This window comes from Coregonus lavaretus (genome assembly GCF_964263955.1).
Source record: "Coregonus lavaretus genome assembly, chromosome: 27".
Lineage (NCBI taxonomy): Eukaryota > Metazoa > Chordata > Actinopteri > Salmoniformes > Salmonidae > Coregonus > Coregonus lavaretus.
This window is the reverse complement of record NC_140014.1, coordinates 9,043,795-9,062,618: the sequence shown is the minus strand read 5'-3', so window position 1 is coordinate 9,062,618 and position 18,824 is coordinate 9,043,795. Positions and strand designations below refer to the sequence as shown.

The 18,824-nt window shown below is 41.9% G+C and overlaps 1 pseudogene across 1 annotated transcript in view; it reads left to right on the top strand.

The window, feature by feature from the left end:
- Nucleotides 1–1,930: 1,930 nt before the first annotated feature.
- The window catches only part of LOC311102593 (parkin coregulated gene protein-like), a 186,832-nt pseudogene continuing 169,938 nt past the window's right edge, over nt 1,931–18,824 (top strand). Inside the window, exon 1 of the transcript in view lies at nt 1,931–1,993. The product of the transcript in view is annotated as a parkin coregulated gene protein-like (transcript). The remainder of the gene's footprint in view (nt 1,994–18,824) is intronic.

The following is an 18,824-nucleotide window of genomic DNA, read 5'->3' as shown; positions in this document are numbered from 1 at the left end:
CATCTACACTTGTCACCTTGTGACTTTCTCAAACCGATGCACCAGCTGGCCCCAGAGACCTCATTGACAGCCTAATCGTCGACACTAACAGCAGTGTTGCTGCATGGGTAATTGGCGGACATGTTGCAACTGTCTCCTCTATTTCCTGCTGACTTTCTCTTGGGCTCCTTGGAGAAGCCGACCTCCCCTTGGCTTCCATTTTCTAGGTATTCTGTGGGTATTCTGCTTTAATGATGTCATAATTGCGGCTTTCCTCACAGCGAACGCTGCCGGGGCATCGAGGGGGCCTGGTAAATGAGCTGGAGATCAAACCATGAGGACAAGATGATGGAAATTGAGATTCTGGGGACGAAAACACAGGATATTCATCAAGGCATGCACTGCATAGAGGCATCTTCGATTCCTGGTGTCGTGGTGGTAGTGGCGGAGGTGTTTTCCTTCACTCCGCTCTCAGTGTGCCGATTTTTCTGAGAGATCAAAACAGAAAGTGCACATAAACATATCATTAGTCCCAGGAAACAAGGAAATTAATCCTTTATTGTGGAGCCAGAGGCTCCTTTTTGTGGATGTCATACAGTATTAGCTTGACCTGTGGGGTGTACCGCAATGCTAAAAAAGGGAAAATGTAGGCCTAGTATATCTTTGTTTTGCATTTAAAAAGCAGCTTTGCAAAGTCTACCGTGTTTCTTCCAGATCACACTTTCCTCCTCAGCGGATTTTTGAAACAGTGTGATCCCATTCCATTCGAGCAGAAGCCATTTCTCAGTTCAGCCGAATTCATGCTGACGCTCCGCTTTACGTTTGAAACTCTACTTCCTGCTCTTTTTAATCTTCAGGGGAGAAAAGAGGGCCAGCGACCACTGCTGCTGACAGGGACATAACTCGCCTTCCTTCCCCGCATCTCTTGTTTACAGTCTTCCTCTCCATCGCAACCAACCCCTCTCAATGGAGCCATAAAAAACAAATAGGGGCTTTTAGAGAAATTGCCTGTGCACTAAAGATTAATAACAGTTGGGCTAGCTCGGGAAGAAAGTCCCCAGAGGCAAAAAGGACATTGGAGATTAAAAATGCCACATCCCTAAATTGGAATGATTCAATAGGCTCTGGCTCTCTAACCATCTTTAGAGAGTCAAGGTGTCAATCAACCTGCCTGATAAGCCATCATTAGGCACTTAGATGGTCGCCTACTGCATTATGGGAGGCACATGGACAGTTGATTTGTCACCTTTTCTGGAAAAGTGGAGAATTGAGGATTCCAACCACAATGATAGCAGAATCTTGCTATGGGCTAATTAATATGTGCATGTCATTTTCGAGAAGGAATATACTTTGATGATAATCAGATAAAAAAGTCTGATAAGAACATGTAGAAAATATAAGTCTTTGTTTGTCCCAATGGAAATACTTGCACAGGTGCCTGGGTGTGCTTACTGAATAGATTAGACTGGCCCTGTTTTGCTAGAAAAACTGAGCACTGACTAGATCTCTGATGAAAATACACTCCATTACACAGGTACAAAAATGAAAGGTCTGGCTCCATGTAGGCCTACATTACAGTAGGGTGGCAAAATTATTATTATGTATAATACTATGCAGTGCAGTAGCCGACAGTAGTCTACAGCGTTTATGGTTTTACAAAAAAAAAATCAGAATGGACCATAAAAAGTAGGCATAACATCAGCACATGTAGCTCCTCCTGGCTGCAGCAGGGAGGAGCGCGCACAGCATGGCGTTTCCATGGAAACATGGACATACACTGCATAGCAACGGGAACGCGTTTTCAAAGTGAATCCCTAACAAACCTAACAGTCAGAAGTGTAGCTAGCTAATGTTGCTCGGTGAATAGTTAATTTTAGTTTAGCTAACGTTAGTCCTTAAACGTTTTAAGGTTTTAGTTTGTATCACTATTGCCTTTCTCATGTGCACAAATATGAGAGCCCTGGAGCTGAAAACCGAAGGGTTTACGGTGAAGTCAACAATGAAGAACTCAGTGGTAAGTTTGAGTCATCATGTCAATGATTTGTAGCTAGCTAGCTAGCTAGCTAGCTAGTTACTAGCTATAGCTATAACTAACGTTATCTAACCCTTGTTCTATCTGTTATGTTGTTGTTGCTAGCTAGCTTAGCTAACTAGCTAGCCAGTTGGCGAAACACTAACTAGCTTGCATAAAGACACCATACCAGCATCACCAAATCAATGACTTCTCGTGACAATTACATTTAGGCGTTTCACAATGTAACACCACTTCTGCCATAGGGGAAAGTATATTTGGCATAGCTAGCTAACTATACAGTAGTAGTCTAAGTTAGCTGATTCGTCTACTACGTGGCTACATTTGCTAGTATGATCGGCTGGAAAAATTTAACAATTGCGCCAAAAGTTCAGCTTTGTGATTGCAAATGCTTACTTACAATGCAGAGATAAAAATATAAAAGAAAGATAATAACACGAGGAATTAATACACAATGAGTAACGATAACTTGCCTATATACACGAGGTACCAGTACCGAGTCTATGTGTAGGAGTACGAATTAATTGAGGTAGATACTTTTGGTCTTGTAGTGTATCTACCTCAAATAACTCGTACCCCTACACATCGACTTGACGAGCAGGTGTCCACATACTTTTGGTCATGTAGTGTATGCGGACACCTACTCCTCAAGTCGATGTGTAGGGGTACGAGTTAATTGAGGTACATACACTACATGGCCAAAAGTATGTGGACACCTGCTCGTCAAACATCTCATTTAAAAATCATGGGCATATGGAGTTGGTCCCCCCTTTGCTGTTATAACAGCCTCCACTCTTCTGGGAAGGCTTTCCACTAGATGTTGGAACATTGCTGCGGGGCTTGCTTCCATTCAGCCACAAGAGCATTAGTGAGGTCGGGCACTGATGTTGGGCGATTAGGCCTGGCTCGCAGTCGGCGTTCCAATTCATCCCAAAGGTGTTCGATGGGGTTGAGGTCAGGGCTCTGTGCAGGCCAGTCAAGTTCTTCCACACTGATCTCGACAAATCATTTCTGTATGGACCTCGCTTTGTGCACGGGGGCATTGTCATGCTGAAACAGTAAAGGACCTTCCCCAATCTGTTGCCACAAAGTTGGAAGCACAGAATTGCTTCAGCACTCCGCAGTCCCGTTCTGTGACCTTGTGTGGCCTACCACTTCGCGGCTGAGCTGTTGCTCCTCCTAGACGTTTCCACTTCACAATATCAGCACTTACAGTTGACCAGGGCAGCTCTTGCATGGCAGAAATTTGATGAACTGACCTGTTGGAAAGGTGGCATCCTATGACGGTGCCACGTTGAAAGTCATGGAGCTCTTCAGTAAGGACATTATACTGCCAATGTTTGTCTATGAAGATTGCATGGCTGTGTGCTCGATTTTATACACCTGTCAGCAACGGGTGTGGCCGAATCCACTAATTTGAAGGGGTGTCCACATACTTTTGTATATATAGTGAATGTACATATGGCTAGGGGTAAAGTGACTAGGTAACATGATAGATAATAAGCAGTAGCAGCAGCGTATGTGATGAGTCAAATGAGTTAGTGCAAAAAGGGGGGGGGGGGGTGGTGTAAATGCAGATAGTCCAGGTAGCTATTTGGTTAACTATTAAGCACTCTAATGGCTTGGGGGTAGAAGCTGTTCAGGGACCACTCCTATTGGTTCCAGACTTTGTGCATCGGTACCGCTTACCATGCGGTAGCAAAGAGAATAGTCTATGACTTGGGTGGCTGGAGTATTTTACAATTTTTAGGGCCTTCCTCTGATACCGCCTGGTATAGAGGTTGTTATTATTGTTATTATTGATCAGCAGCCTGGAAATTGACCCTCAAATGAGTAAGAGGAAGAATGAGTGGAAGAGAAAAGGGAGGAAAGGCGCTTGCTAGACACATTTTCTGACTGTCATTCAGATTCAGTCCATTAAAAGAGTTCTCTTTCAAAGAGAGAAAAGGATTTTGCCTTTTTTTTGTTATATTGCCTGGTGTGTGTGTGTGTGTGTGTGCATGCTTCTGAAATGTCTTCAGCTAGTGCAGAAAATGCAGGTAAAGCACACTGAGGATGTGGCCTCCTGTAGCTCAGTTGGTAGAGCATGGCGCTTGCAACGCCAGGGTTGTGGGTTCGATATGAAAAATGTATGCACTCACTAACTTTAAGTCGCTCTGGATAAGAGCGTCTGCTAAATGACTAAAAATGTAAAAATGTACAGTTGAAGTCGGAAGTTTACATACACTTAGGTTGGAGTCATTAATACTTGTTTTTCAACCACTCCACACATTTCTTGTTAACAAACTATAGTTTTGGCAAGTCGGTTAGGACATCTACTTTGTGCATGACACAAATAATTTTTCAAACAATTGTTTACAGACAGATTATTTCACTTATAATACACTGTATCACAATTCCAGTAGGTCAGAAGTTTACATACACTAAGTTGACTGTGCCTTTAAACAGCTTGGAAAATTCCAGGAAATTATGTAATGGCTTTAAACATTTCTGACATCATTTGAGTCAATTGGAGGTATACCTGTGGATGTATTTCAAGGCTTACCTTCAAACTCAGTGCCTCTTTGCTTGACATCATGGGAAAATCAAAAGAAATCAGACAAGACCTCAGAATTTTTTTTGTAGACCTCCACAAATCTGGTTCATTCTTGGGAGCAATTTCCAAACGCCTGAAGGTACCACGTTCATCTGTACAAACAATAGTACGCAAGTATAAACACCATGGGACCACGCAGCCGTCATACCACTCAGGAAGGAGACGCGTTCTGTCTCCTAGAGATGAACGTACTTTGGTGCGAAAAGTGCAAATCAATCCCAGAACAACAGCAAAGGACCTTGTGAAGATGCTGGAGGAAACAGGTACAAAGTATCTATATCCACAGTAAAACTAGTCCTATATCGACATAACCTGAAAGGCCGCTCAGCAAGGAAGAAGCCACTGCTCCAAAACCGCCATAAAAAAGCCAAACTACGGTTTGCAACTGCACATGGGGACAAAGATCGTACTTTTTGGAGAAATGTCCTCTGGTCTGATGAAACAAAAATAGAACTGTTTGGCCATAATGACCATCGTTATGTTTGGAGGAAAAAGGAGGTCTCTTGCAAGACGAAGAACACCATCCCAACCGTGAAGCACGGAGGTGGCAGCATCATGCTGTGGGGGTGCTTTGCTGCAGGAGGGACTGGTGCACTTCATAAAATAGATGGCCTCATGAGGAAGGAAAATTATGTGCATATATTGAAGCAACATCTCAAGACATCAGTCAGGAAGTTAAAGCTTGGTTGCAAATGGGTCTTCCAAATGGACAATGACCCAAAGCATACTTCCAAAGTTGTGGCAAAATGGCTTAAGGACAACAAAGTCAAGGTATTGGAGTGGCCATCACAAAGCCCTGACCTCAATCCTATAGAAAATGTGTGGGAAGAACAGAAAAAGCGTGTGTGAGCAAGGAGCCCTACAAACCTGACTCAGTTACACCATCTCTGTCAGGAGGAATGGGCCAAAATTCACCCAACTTATTGTGGGAAGCTTGTGGAAGGCTACCCGAAACGTTTGACCCAAGTTAAACAATTTAAAGGCAATGCTACCAAATACTAATTGAGTGTATGTAAACTTCTGACCCACTGGGAATGTGATGAAAGAAATAAAAGCTGAAATAAATCATTATCTCTACGATTATTCTGACATTTCACATTCTTAAAATAAAGTGGTGATCCTAACTGACCTAAGACAGGGAATTTTTACTACTATTAAATGTCAGGAATTGTGAAACTGAGTTTAAATGTATTTGGCTAAGGTGTATGTAAACTTCCGACTTCAACTGTACCTGCATCTAAGGATGCAGAACAGGAGCTGCACCTCACTGACACCCTCACGGCGACCCTTTCAGACTTGTTCTTATTTATTTATTTATCCAGCCTTCTCTATGAAGCTAATAGCTGGCATTACAAGCAGTGTCTGTCAGCGTGTACCTTACTCTCCATCTCTATTTGAGCCCAAACACAAGGTAGCAGGGCATGGCCATCGGCCCAAATTTCCCCAGAGGTGATAGGCTAGACCTCTTAGACTTTGAGTTAAACTACTGAATGAGTAATTTCCAAAGACAGTCTGGCTCCCCCAGACCACTCTGTCCATTTACGGCTAATGAAGATGGATCAGGAGAATGTAATAGATATCAGAGCCCATCAGTCCTAATTGACATGTCCTATTGATTGGTCAAGTAAACCTATCTTCTGAGCCAGGAAGTAGGTTATAGTGGGAAATTCTGACAAACGGCCCTCTCAGTGTTTTGTGAGAAAACTGCCCAATTGGAATTGAAAAGGCCTAGACTTTAGGCCTAAGATGCAACAGTAGATGATTTATACAGTAGGTCTACATTGTTAGTTGAATATTTGGCGTACTGCACTTAGGCTATGCCTATTTATTCAGCCTGGTCTCATAGACCAGACGTAACATAGCAAATGTATATCCGGGACACTCAAATTAGTATGATATGTTATGTTTGGTATGGTTACATAAGACAGAAGGTTACTTAAGGCAAAAACAAAAGTAGGGTGGTTGGTCGGTCGGTCGGGGTGGATGGGTAGACGTATAATGCGAACGTCTAGCAACCCAAGGGTTGCGTGTTTGAATCTCATTATGGCCAACTTAACATTTTAGCTAATTAGCAACTTTGCAACTACTTACTACTTTTTAGATACTTTGCAACCCTTCCCCTAAACCTAACCTTAACCCTTTAACCTAACACCTAATCCTAACCTTAAACCCTAGCCTAGCTAACGTTAGCCACCTAGCTAACATTAGCCACAACAAATTGGAATTCATAACATAGAAGTTTAGCAAATTCGTAACATATTGTACGAATTGCAATTAGTAACATATACAAATTGTAATTCGTAACATATCATACAAAATGGATGATGGACATCCATATCTTATGTGCACACAAAACAATGTTGATGTTGCTAAGTGGTCAAACTTTCATAATTACCGTAGTGAGCTGAGACAATTATACTGATGGAAATAAACCATAGCTCTGTCTGGATCCCTATGACAGGGATCATCAACTAGATTCAGCCGCGGGCCAATTTGTTCTTGAGCGGATGGTCGGAGGGCCGGAACATAATAATAAAATAAAAATGTAGACCGCAAACTGACCGCAAGAAGCCTAAACGGATGTAATAAAACATACTCATTTCAAACCTTGATTACATTTGGGAACGTTGTCCTGACAACGGGTGTCCTGACTCTCTGTGGTCATTCAAAATCCCATGGCGCTTATTGTAAGACTAGGGGTGTTCACCCCGGTGTCATGGCAAAATTCCCAACCTGGCCACATTCCATCATGGCCACCTAATCATCCCCCTCATTCCTAATTGGCATATATCACTCCTCACCTCTCCACCTGATAGCTGATGTGTGGTGAGAGTTCTGGCACAAAAATGGTCGCCGTACATCACCGAGGTGGGTGCTACTTATTGATGGTGGATGAGGTGAGTATGTAAAGTGCTTTGAGTACCTCAGTTAGTAGAAAAGTGCTACATAAATCCATTAAATTATTATTATTTGTGTACGATCAAAGCATTGGGAAAGTATTCAGACCCCTTGACTTCTTCCACATTTTGTTACGTTACAGCCTTATTCTAAAATGGATAAAATTGTTTCCCCCTCCATCAATCTACACACAATACCCCATAATGACAAAGCAAAAACAGGTTTTTCGATTTTTTTTGCAAATTTATAAAAAAATACAAACTGAAAGATCACATAAAAGTATTCAGACCCTTTACGCAGTACTTTGTTGAAGCACCTTTGGCAGCAATTACAGCCTCAAGTTTTCTTGGGTATGACGCTACAAGCTTGGCACACCTGTATTTGGGGAGTTTCTACCATTCTTCTCTGCAGATCCTCTCAAACTCTGTCAGGTTGGATGGGGAGCGTCGCTGTACAGCTATTTTCAGGTCTCTCAAGAGATAATAATAATAATAATAATAATAATAATAATATGCCATTTAGCAGACGCTTTTATCCAAAGCGACTTACAGTCATGCGTGCATACATTTTTGTGTATGGGTGGTCCCGGGGATCGAACCCACTACCTTGGCGTTACAAGTGCCGTGCTCTACTAGCTGAGCTACAGAGGATGTTCGATCGGGTTCAAGTCCGGGCTCTGGCTGGGCCCTTCAAGGACATTCAGAGACTTGTCCCAAAGCCACTCCTGCGTTGTCTTGGCTGTATGCTTAGGGTCGTTGTCCTGTTGGAGGGGGAACCTTCGCCCCAGTCTGAGGTCCTGAGCGCTCTGGAGCAGGTTTTCATCAAGGGTCTCTCTGTACTTTGCTACATTCATCTTTCCCTCGATCATGACTAGTCTCCCAGTCCCTGTCGCTGAAAAACATCCCCACAGCATGATACTGCCACCACCATGCTTCACCGTAGGGATAGTGCCAGGTTTCCTCCAGACGTGACGCTTGGCATTCAGTCCAAAGAGTTCAATCTTGGTTTCATCAGACCAGAGAATCTTGTTTCATGGTCTGAGAGTCCTTTAGTTGCCTTTTGGAAAACTCCAAGCAGGCTGTCAGTTGCCTTTTACTGAGGAGTGGCATCCGTCTAGCCACTCTACCATAAAGGCCTGATTGGTGGAGTGCTGCAGAGATGGTTGTCGTTCTGGAAGGTTCTCCCATCTCTACAGAGGAACTCTGGAGCTCTGTCAGAGTGACCATCGGGTTCTTGGTCACCTCCCTGACCAAGGCCCTTCTCCCCTGATTGCTCAATTTGGCCATCCGGTCAGCTCTAGGAAGAGTCTTGGTGGTTCCAAACTTCTTTCATTTAAGAATGATGGAGGCCACTGTGTTCTTGGGGACCTTCAATGCTGCAGAAATGTTTTGGTACCCTTCCCCAAATCTGTGCCTCGACACAATCCTGTCTCTGAGCTCTACGGACAATTCTTTCCACCTCATGGCTTGGTTTTTGCTCTGACATGCACTGTCAACTGTGGGGCGTTATATAGACATGTGTGCCTTTCCAAATCATGTCCAATCAATTTAATTTACCACAGGTGGACTCCAATTAAGTTGTAGAAACATCTCAAGGATGATCAATGGAAACAGGATGCACCTGAGCTCAATTTCCAGTCTAATAGCAAAGGGTCTGAATACTTATGTAAATAACTTATATCCGTATTTTTATATATATACATTTGAAACATTTCTAAAAACCTGTTTTCGCTTTGTCATTATGGGGTATTGTGTGTAGATTGAAGAGGAAAAACATTTATATAATCAATTTTAGGACAAGGCTGTAATGTAACAAAATGTGGAAAAAGTCAATTGGTCGGAATTCTTTCCGAATGCACTTTTTGTCTCTATTATGCGTGGGAATACTTGGGAACAGATTTCAAAAACGTAAATGGCTGATTTCCTGGTGTTCTTACAGTCTTTTATGTACAAAAATGAAAATAAGCTATTTTCTTTTTTCTTTTTCTTTGGGAGGGCCAAATAAAACCAATTTGGCCCGCAGGCCACCAGTTGGGGAACTCTGCCCTATGATATTCATCCTTAGTGAAGGCAGCAGGACATTTACATTGCAAATATTGCAAATTAATTATTGCTTAGCATGCGCACACCACAGCTATTGAGTCACATCCGCAGCCAGCAACCATGCATGCTCGCAAAGAACGGGAAGCTTAGGCTAATTGTCCTCTTTTATGTAGAAACCCACACTGAATTGTCTGCTTCTTCCTCTATTTCTTCGTAGCCTAGGGGAGAGTGGGGTAAGTTGAGCCATTCAGCATCACTCAGTCAAGGGAGATATGGTTTTCTTTCTAACAAAGATATCTACATTTATTTCAAAATGTTGTGTATCCCTGGAAATAATCAGAATTCATGTAAACAATACAGTTTTGAAAAACTGCTTGTCCAAAAAAAGTGGTCTCTTGGCACAACTTACCCAGGGTATGGGGTAAGTTGAGCAACGGGACCGGGTAAGTTAAGCCGCCTACAAATGTGTGATCTGAATGAAATATTACCACTACCTTTTTAATAAAACAATGTCTATTTTTATTTCCCAAACACAATTCAACACAATCACAATAGCTTTTTTGTCTTTTAGGGCACTTTCACATATCCCCTTATGATCCGGATCCTTGAGAATTTGGTACCCTGATCTGCTATAAAACAAACCCTGGCTGAAACTAATCCTGGACCTGCGTGAGTACTGGATCTAAGATCCAGGACCCGAGTACCAGGTATTGTGACGTGGCAGTGCAGAACTTTTTTTGCCCGTTGTAAACAAGCTAGCTCGCTAACTGTGCGTCTTGCTAATCGCACCCTGAAACAGTTATTTTCAGGTCTTGTGAAAGCAAAACCTATTTTGTAGGATTCTCACAAACACTCCAGGAAACCGAACCAGGGTACCGAATTTCATGTGAAAACGGCCTTAATAATATTAAGCATCTTTTAGCACAGGCTTAACACCTAACAAACACTTTGTACTTTTTTTTTACACTTTTAACATAGGCCAGGCCCTGTTGTTATCTCATTTCCCAGCGATAATGCCTTGCATTAGGCCCATAGCCTATGTTAAAGTGATGTTTTGAGTTGAAATAACACATTCTATCATCGCATTTGCCTAGTGGCATACAGTTCAGCAGAAGCGTTTTTAGGATTTACACACATAGGGGGAAAATCTTAGCAGGGTCTGATTTTTGGGGGGGCTTTTATAAATGCATTTCAATGCAATTCTACGTCATTTAGGCCTACATGACAAAAGACATTATCAGATTTTTTTTTATACTACACAAATGAGTGGCTACTCTGACACTGTCAAACAGATAAATAGAAACGACCTGAGCCCGATTTCCCAAAAGCATCTTAGGCTAAGTTCATTGTTAGAACAATAGGATCCAATGGTTCTATGATGAACTTAGCCTTAAGATGCTTTTGGGAAACTAGGCTTTGGTCTTGACGCTCGCCCAGGGCCAATAAAAAGAAGGGAGACACACAGATTGTACAATATATTATAGGCTACAGAAGGCTACTAAATCAACTTTTGGGTAGCACTTAGTGATGGGGAAACAAAGCTTCCTGATGCATTGAGGTTTTCCAGCCAATTGTGTCAAATAGGTTGATTACTCTGAGCTTCATTATCCGTTCACAATGCACATTAGTGACATGCTGGTCAGCAATAAATAGCAACGTGTGATTATCAGATAGACGTTTTTTTCAAAACTCCGTGGTGCAACGGTAAGTCATTGACTTTAATATCCTATAGTCCGTTGGATTGCCAGGTTCGCATCTTACATCATGCTTCCATTTTTTGCCTTCAAGTTGACTAGTTTTCTAAACGGAATCTATGGCATTATTTAGGATGCTTAAGACAGACTCTTATACGATACTAAATAAAACGAATTATTTGAACAGTGCAGAAACCACATAAATCTATTTTCAAAATAGTGTGCCTTTAACAGGATTCGACCTTACACCCTAAGCTGCTGGTCAGGTGTAGCTCTGTGTACAAAATCCTAACTAGTAGTATAAGTATGGTATCTAGTAGTGGTTGGCGTTTGAAAGCAGCTTAATCGAAGAAAGAACCGGAACCGCGGTAAAATCAGTAGGATCTCGCATTTTGCAACACACGGTTTGAAAAAGCAAGTGATTAAAAGAAGCTTCGGACGTCATTGATGACGTACTTCTGATAAAGTGATACACGTGTCAACACACTGCTTTGAAGTTAGCTGCTTGTGATTTCGACGCATGCCTCGGAGCTCCAGTATCAAATGTAACATCACGAGTGCCACTGACTTACCCAATGATGAAGATAGCATGAATATGTGTAGCTTAGGCTTCTCACCATACCGGTGATGGTCTCAAGATAGGCCTGAGCTACTTTGAAAAACAGTGCTGTTCGTCCGAGTTGTTGAGGATTTCTGACAAATTACTCTTCTCAGCAGTAGGCATTTGCTTTCCAAACATTTTTCCCGCGATTGTATTTTGAAATTTGCGAAAGGCCTTTAACTATTCACTGACAGCGCGAAGAGAAAAATAATCCATAGAACGAAAGTGCCCATTCAAGCCAGGACTGACAGCCATTTTGAGCATACCCATGAGTTTACCAGTCAAATTACCAGGGTGAGGTTCCAAAACCCTTCCCAGCTAGCACATTTGGTTCCTTGGAAGTTGTGGGAAGCCATAAGTTTCCTGTTTTTTAAACGTTCTGAGAACGGAAGTAAAAATGTTGCCTGTTTTGGGAATGTTCATTTTTAGGTTGCAGGGAGGTTCTGATAATGTTTTTCTATGGTTCCTTGAAAGTTTTATTAATGTTCTGAGCACAGAAATTATAGGTTATTTGAAGGTAATTAAATAATGTTCTGAGAACATGTTTCAATAAGACTTGTTATAACACTAGCTTAGGTTAACTGTTTTGAACTCCAAGCACAGACAGGACACATGGAAATTAATTTGCTTAGGCATTAATCATGCAAAAACATACATATATTTTTTTTCATCAGTAAGATTTGAACCTATGGTCTTCTGCTTTCTATCCGTGGAATAAGTCCAATGCGCCACCAGGATGGACTTAACATGCCATGTTTTTTAAACTCATACAAAGCTGTTCATTTGAGTCTATTCAAACAGACCCTATTTCAAAGGAAACAAGCACTCATTAAGATTAGTGGGCGCGGCCAACACACCTGAACACACTTAACAAGATAGAGCATAGAGAGAGTTTTGTTGATGCTGAGAATGGAATGCATATGTTTTTTAATAACATTCTTAGAACGTTCTTTGAATGTTACTAATGTTTTATTGTGGTTTTTATGGAAGGTTTTCTTAATGTTCTGAGAACAGGACTTTAAATTGAACCATGAGGAAACCTGCAGAATACGTTATGCTGAAGTACTGGAATTCCCACAGAAGAACGTTGTTTCTTAAAGTTCTCTGAACGTTCTGAGAACATTACTTTAAATAGAACCATGAGAAAACCTGTAGAAAACGTTATACTGAAGTACTGAAATGTCCACAGAAGAACATTGTTTCTTAACGTTCTCTGAACAATTTGAGGACATTACTTTAAATAGAACCATGAGGAAACCTGTAGGAAACGTTATGGTAAGGTTGCATTCAATATAACCATAGGACAACCACGCTCTCACCAAGCTCTAAGAAACATGGTTCTCAGAACGTTATGTGCTAGCTGGGTTCTATGGATGATATTTCTATGCCTGCAACACAACAAGCTGTTCGATATTTGGCGAGTGTGCTGCCCAAGTTCAGTCAGTGTTCAGATAGGAGTAATTATATAATTTTGTAAACATTATTTCAATTTCTACTTCCAGCGACTATGATTACACCTGGAAAGAAAAAAACACTTCAATTTGCTCAACTTGCCATTGACTCAACCATTGGCTCAATTTACCCCAAGGCCATTGGCTCAACTTACCCCAAGGCAAACATTTGGACTATATTAGCCCACACAGCTACAAGGATGCACTTTCATGCTAGGTTTAGGGCCTCATATTGAAGCTTATAGAGACCCCAACTGATGTATAGAACAATATTTAAATTATCTACTTTGGTTTACATACAAGCATCATGAAAACACAATAAATTAATTTGACCTGGTGAATCTATTATTTATTTTTTTACCTAACATGCTTACCACTTTTTTCATGAGGTTTCTTCCTTCACAGTCTCCATGAAATGATTACCTCTTCCTAAATATTTGGGCAAATGTTACATTTTGTGTAGGGTTTCCTAGAAACAAGGGTTGCGCAATTTATCCCTTTTACTCAACTTAACCCACTCTCCCCTACTGTAGGCTACATTGTGCTCAGAAGCTCATTAAAATATGAATACTACTGTATTTAAAAAATGTTATTCTACTTTAACTGCCACAAAAAACATGCCGGTTCAGTTTGATCACTCAGAAGTTGCTCAAACCTTTGTTGTCAGTCTCTTTCTTTTCAAATGAAGGCTGGTTTGCAGCGAGTACATTCGGAAGCTGATTCATACATAATAAACAAGGCCATTCTCAGATGGCTCACATATTAGTCTGGGATGTTTTTTAAAAATTTCTTAGCACTTGCTTTTTAATATAAAGGAGAAACCAAGTTTGTTTTACCACTACAACAACAAAGTGTCACTGTCTGAAGGCTGCACCAGGAGCTCTTTGTCTGTCCTATTGCTTCAATGGTATTCAGTATGTCTATACTTCCTGTTTCTCCCTGGCAATTATTCTCAAACCACTGCTTTTCATTACTGTGATTCCTTAATACGCCTATGGAATAAATATAGGCAGGTGGCTTGTAAGAAGTACAGTAATTTTTTAGTTTCTTTTCAGGAGTTGGTGGTGTAGTGATTTTATTTTCAATGGGCAGATGGTATGGCCATTGTGTGCAATCAAGTAAGTGTGTTGTGGGTTGCATTGTTTACATCGACATGCAGCACTCCTCTCACATCCACAGAACAGTTTTACAATCTTTTCTCGGGTGCATCCGACTTTCCTATCTCGGTATTTTGATACAGCACTGTAATTATGATGACAACAGCAGATCCTGGCAGTTAGCCCACCGTCCCTCTGTCAAGCTGCCCGTGCCGCTGAAGTGGCTATCAGAGCCAGGGCCTGAAACTAACTTTTTGGCCCACCAGCCACTGTGGCAGGTAGATTATTAAATGTACTAGGCACTCAGATTTTTTACCAGCCAAAATATGTTACACCAAAAACAAACCAAAAACCCAGATGTGTATGCTTTGTAATGTTTCTAAATCAATACATGTATTACTAGTAAGAAGTGATGTGGTATATTGCTGAAGTTGATTTAATATATTGTGACCTGAGTCTTTTGACCAAAATATCACAGATGAGAAAAACATTTTCAGCTGCCCCTTTGAGGGCGGAAGGTTACCGAGGCAACGAGGGCACCGCTTGAGTCAGTGACAATGTGCCTGTGAGATAGAGAGTCTGACTAGTTGTCGATGTGTCTTCGCAAGCAGTTGAAGCAAACTTGAAAAACGATCTAGCTTGTGAGAAAAACAATGTAAATAGCCAAGAAAGGACAATGTCTCTAGACCAACATTTATGCCTGTGCGCAGCACTTCTAAAATGAATCTTCAGCACTTCAATCACAGTGCGCACAGCTCCCCAGCCAGGCAGTGTTGATGCGCATCACACGAAGTAGGATAAATATTATAGGATTCGTAGTTCTTTGTATGATTAGCTACCAGCTTTAAACCAAACGACAGAAACACTTTGAAAACAGCTACTGCAGCATTTATGTTGCTATAAATGTGCTCATACTTGACTTCTATCTCTGTTTTCATTCACAAATGCGAGTGAAACGCTTCCGCTGTGGAGCCCTAACCACCCGCCAAAGTGGCTGGTGAAATAGACATCTTACCCATCAATGCCAAAGTCTACCTGTATTTAGTGGGTGGCGGCTGTTTATTTTAGGCCCTGATCAGAGCCATCATAAACAAATCTCCCCTCAAGAACCCTCAGAAAGAGTCCCATTTCAATCCTTTAAATATTCAATATCTCTCAAGAGTAGGCTATCGGCGGCTGGAGAGAACCAGAATACCAGCTAGACCTTAGCCTAAATCCTGAGGAAAAACATTTTGGGGGGGTTTGTTGGTATGTTGCTGCTGCTCTTTTCGCTGTTGGTCACTGACATATCGCTCCACCAGAAAGAGAGCTGCACAGAAAGAGCTAAGATTTGTAAATAAAGGCAAGGCCATTTGGAGCCTTAAAAGGGAATGGGCTTGGAACATAGGCTTATTATGCAGTAAAGGATTTGTGGCCATAGAAACTGAATCAATACCCAGGCTTTGCACCTTTCCTTTTCTCTGTGATTCATTCTTGAGCTTAAAGAAAAAGCCTATATGGGTGACCAAGACCCCCCTCCCCTCCCCAACACACAAACGTGCACACACACACACACACACACACACACACACACACAGCAACATATAAAACACATAGGCCTATGTAAGCAGATACGCCTCAAAAGAGCAAGGCTCCTTATAGCACATTTCACCTGAGTGATCAAATCGATATCTGAGCCCTGGATTCACTCCTTAGAGCTACATGTGTTCCTCTGACCTTTTGTATGGCATGGGCCTGCAGATTGCTGTGGCGAGCACTGATAGAGTGCTGGACAGACCTCATTTACCGCTTCGCCTCCAGGATTAGCATTGAGCTGCCTGCCCGACCCGACAGTCCGCTTTGCTCCCCCCTGGGGAAAGAGATGGAGACTCGACAGTACTGACGCGACCTCCATTTCTCATTCCTCCACCATATCATCATTACTCTCTTAAGCAGGTGCCTCTCCGATGTCTAGGCTACTCTTCCTCTCTCTCTAGTCGTCCGTCTCTATTTTTCCTCCTGCCCTCCATCTCGCTCACTCTCTCTTCTTGTCGCTCCAAACACATTTCCCTGACAAGGGAGCTCATAATTTGCTCTGCGCGATAAATAAATAGGTCTATCCCGTGCAGGTGGCGGCGTTGGGGGGGTTGGAGCGCGGGAAACTGAGCGAGCCCGATGGATGTCATGGTCCTCACTCTGGGCCCCCGTCCGCCACTCGGTCCGATCCATCATCCCTGCCGTGCCGCTGACGTCTCCTGAGCCGCTGGAGCAATTGCTGCCACCAGGCTGTGACATGGAGCGCAGTCTAAAGCTGCATCCCTCCAGCATCTCTCTCTCCCCCCTCGGCCAGATTCACCTCATCTTATTAACTCTTGAAATCCATTCTGGTAACCGCCTGTCATCAATCAATCAATCAACTTTATTGCCCTTGCCTAACGATTGCATCTGAAGCTGGGCTTGCAACACGGCTATCCTCCCATAAGGCGATAGTTCTACTGTATATTATGAGTACAGCGACTGCAATTAGATGTCATAGTGTTAATGCTACTACTTAGCTTTCTCGCCTGGTGGAGGTCCTGTAGAACCATGTCCAGATAAAGCGTCCGGGGTGAAAAAGTTGAATGAAAAAAATAGAGCGAGGAAATAATGAAGACGTTGGTAGATGTGTTAAATGCAGATTTGGATTTGGATGATTAAAATTAAAAAACAAAAAGTTTGGCAGGTAGCCAAGTAGCCAAGTAGCAACAAACAGCACAGCAGCACGGAGACAAGTCCGGAAGTTGTGAATTTGTGGCTGTGGTAACTGACATGTTTGACGGAGAACTGGGTCATGGTAAGTAACGTGTCATTGGCATTGGTGCCAGAGGCCTGCATCCTCTTAACGCAGACTAGTGCGCAGGCTAGATCAATCACTGGGGCAGAAGGTCCATGGCTGGACACCGGCTGACTTAAAAATGTTATCGCTTGCATATATTCGCTGACCTTTCTCTAAGTTGGTCTCCTTCTCAAATTTGAAAGAGCAACATTAAACCATGAATTCGTTTAATAAATAGGCTAGACTATCTCGACGCACACACACAGTACACACACACATTCCCTTTTAGGCCTCCATGATTTGGCAGTGTTTTTTTCTCAGTGCTTTGTAGCTCTAATGGACTAAATCACCAATAGCTCCTTTCACATGAAATAGGCATTTATAGATGAATAGATAGCTTGGCTTCTGAAGTATGAGATTGCTGAAATCGCCTTGACCTTTTTCTCCGGTGTACAAAGACTGTGTGGCAGCTGCAGCCGGTAGTGGGAAATGTTTGCCTTAGCCATTCCATATGACCTGATGAGGAACTATAGTCATTGCTATTGTGTTTGCTTTTTTTGGAGCTTGGTCTCGGTTCACAATTATGATTGCCCCGTTTGTTATCCTCCTTGAAGACCTGCTTGAATTTTAATTAGGTGGCTTTAATAGAGGACGTTTATTGCCACTGCAAAAACACAATTTCTCCTTGGAAGTTAATTATCTCATAAGGAAATACAGAGGACATCTATAAACAATATCCGGTCAACAAAGCCAGGTGGAGACTGTAGGCCTATCACTTTCACAGAATGTCCCCCCATTTCAAAAACCATTCTCCATGAACAATGAGCGTGCAGTGTAAAAGATTAAGAATGTGAATAGGCTTGTTGTAATAAATGTATACCCTCTCTTCCCATAGTGGTGTCCTTGAGGCTAAGTAGTACGATGAGTCAGGTTGTGTGAATTGAGTGGTCCTTGGAAGCTGAACATCTGCTAATAATAGCATACAATGCCATTAGGCTAGTTTATTCACCAGTTAAATCAGGGAGCTGATGATATGTTGTGTGTTCAATCTCTGCGATTTAGCCTTCCCTCTTTTGACATTATCTACATAGTCTATATATTGGATGTCCAACTCTACAACATCGTAAAATATTTGTTCAAGATGTATTTTTTTCAAGATTTAGGCTACTTCATCAAAGTAGCCTGAGACCTAGAGATTGCTTGATTGTTTTATTCTGAGCAAACAGCTGGTAATGGTGATATCTCTTTGTCAATGATGGTTAGTGAAACAGAATCGATAAACCTGTGTCCATCACTCACGAGATAACATGACTTATTTAAACCTGTTGGGCTTAGTATTGGGAGAACATCAAAATGACTTATTACTTGGACACTCGATTTTCTGTGTCAGTTACCAGACACTGCAAATTGTCCACACTTCTCTGTTTTCCTGAAGCAAAGAAGAAAAAGGTTGAAATCAAAATGAAATGTGACAAACAGAGCGTGAGAATGTAATGCATCTTGTCTGGATAAAGAAAAGTAAATCATTGAATTCATAAATTGGATTTCAATGGATATCGGTTGAGCATTCAAAAGAACACTCGGTACAAATCAACCATCCCCCACTATCATCTCAACTCCCATAAGAATCACTGCCCTTG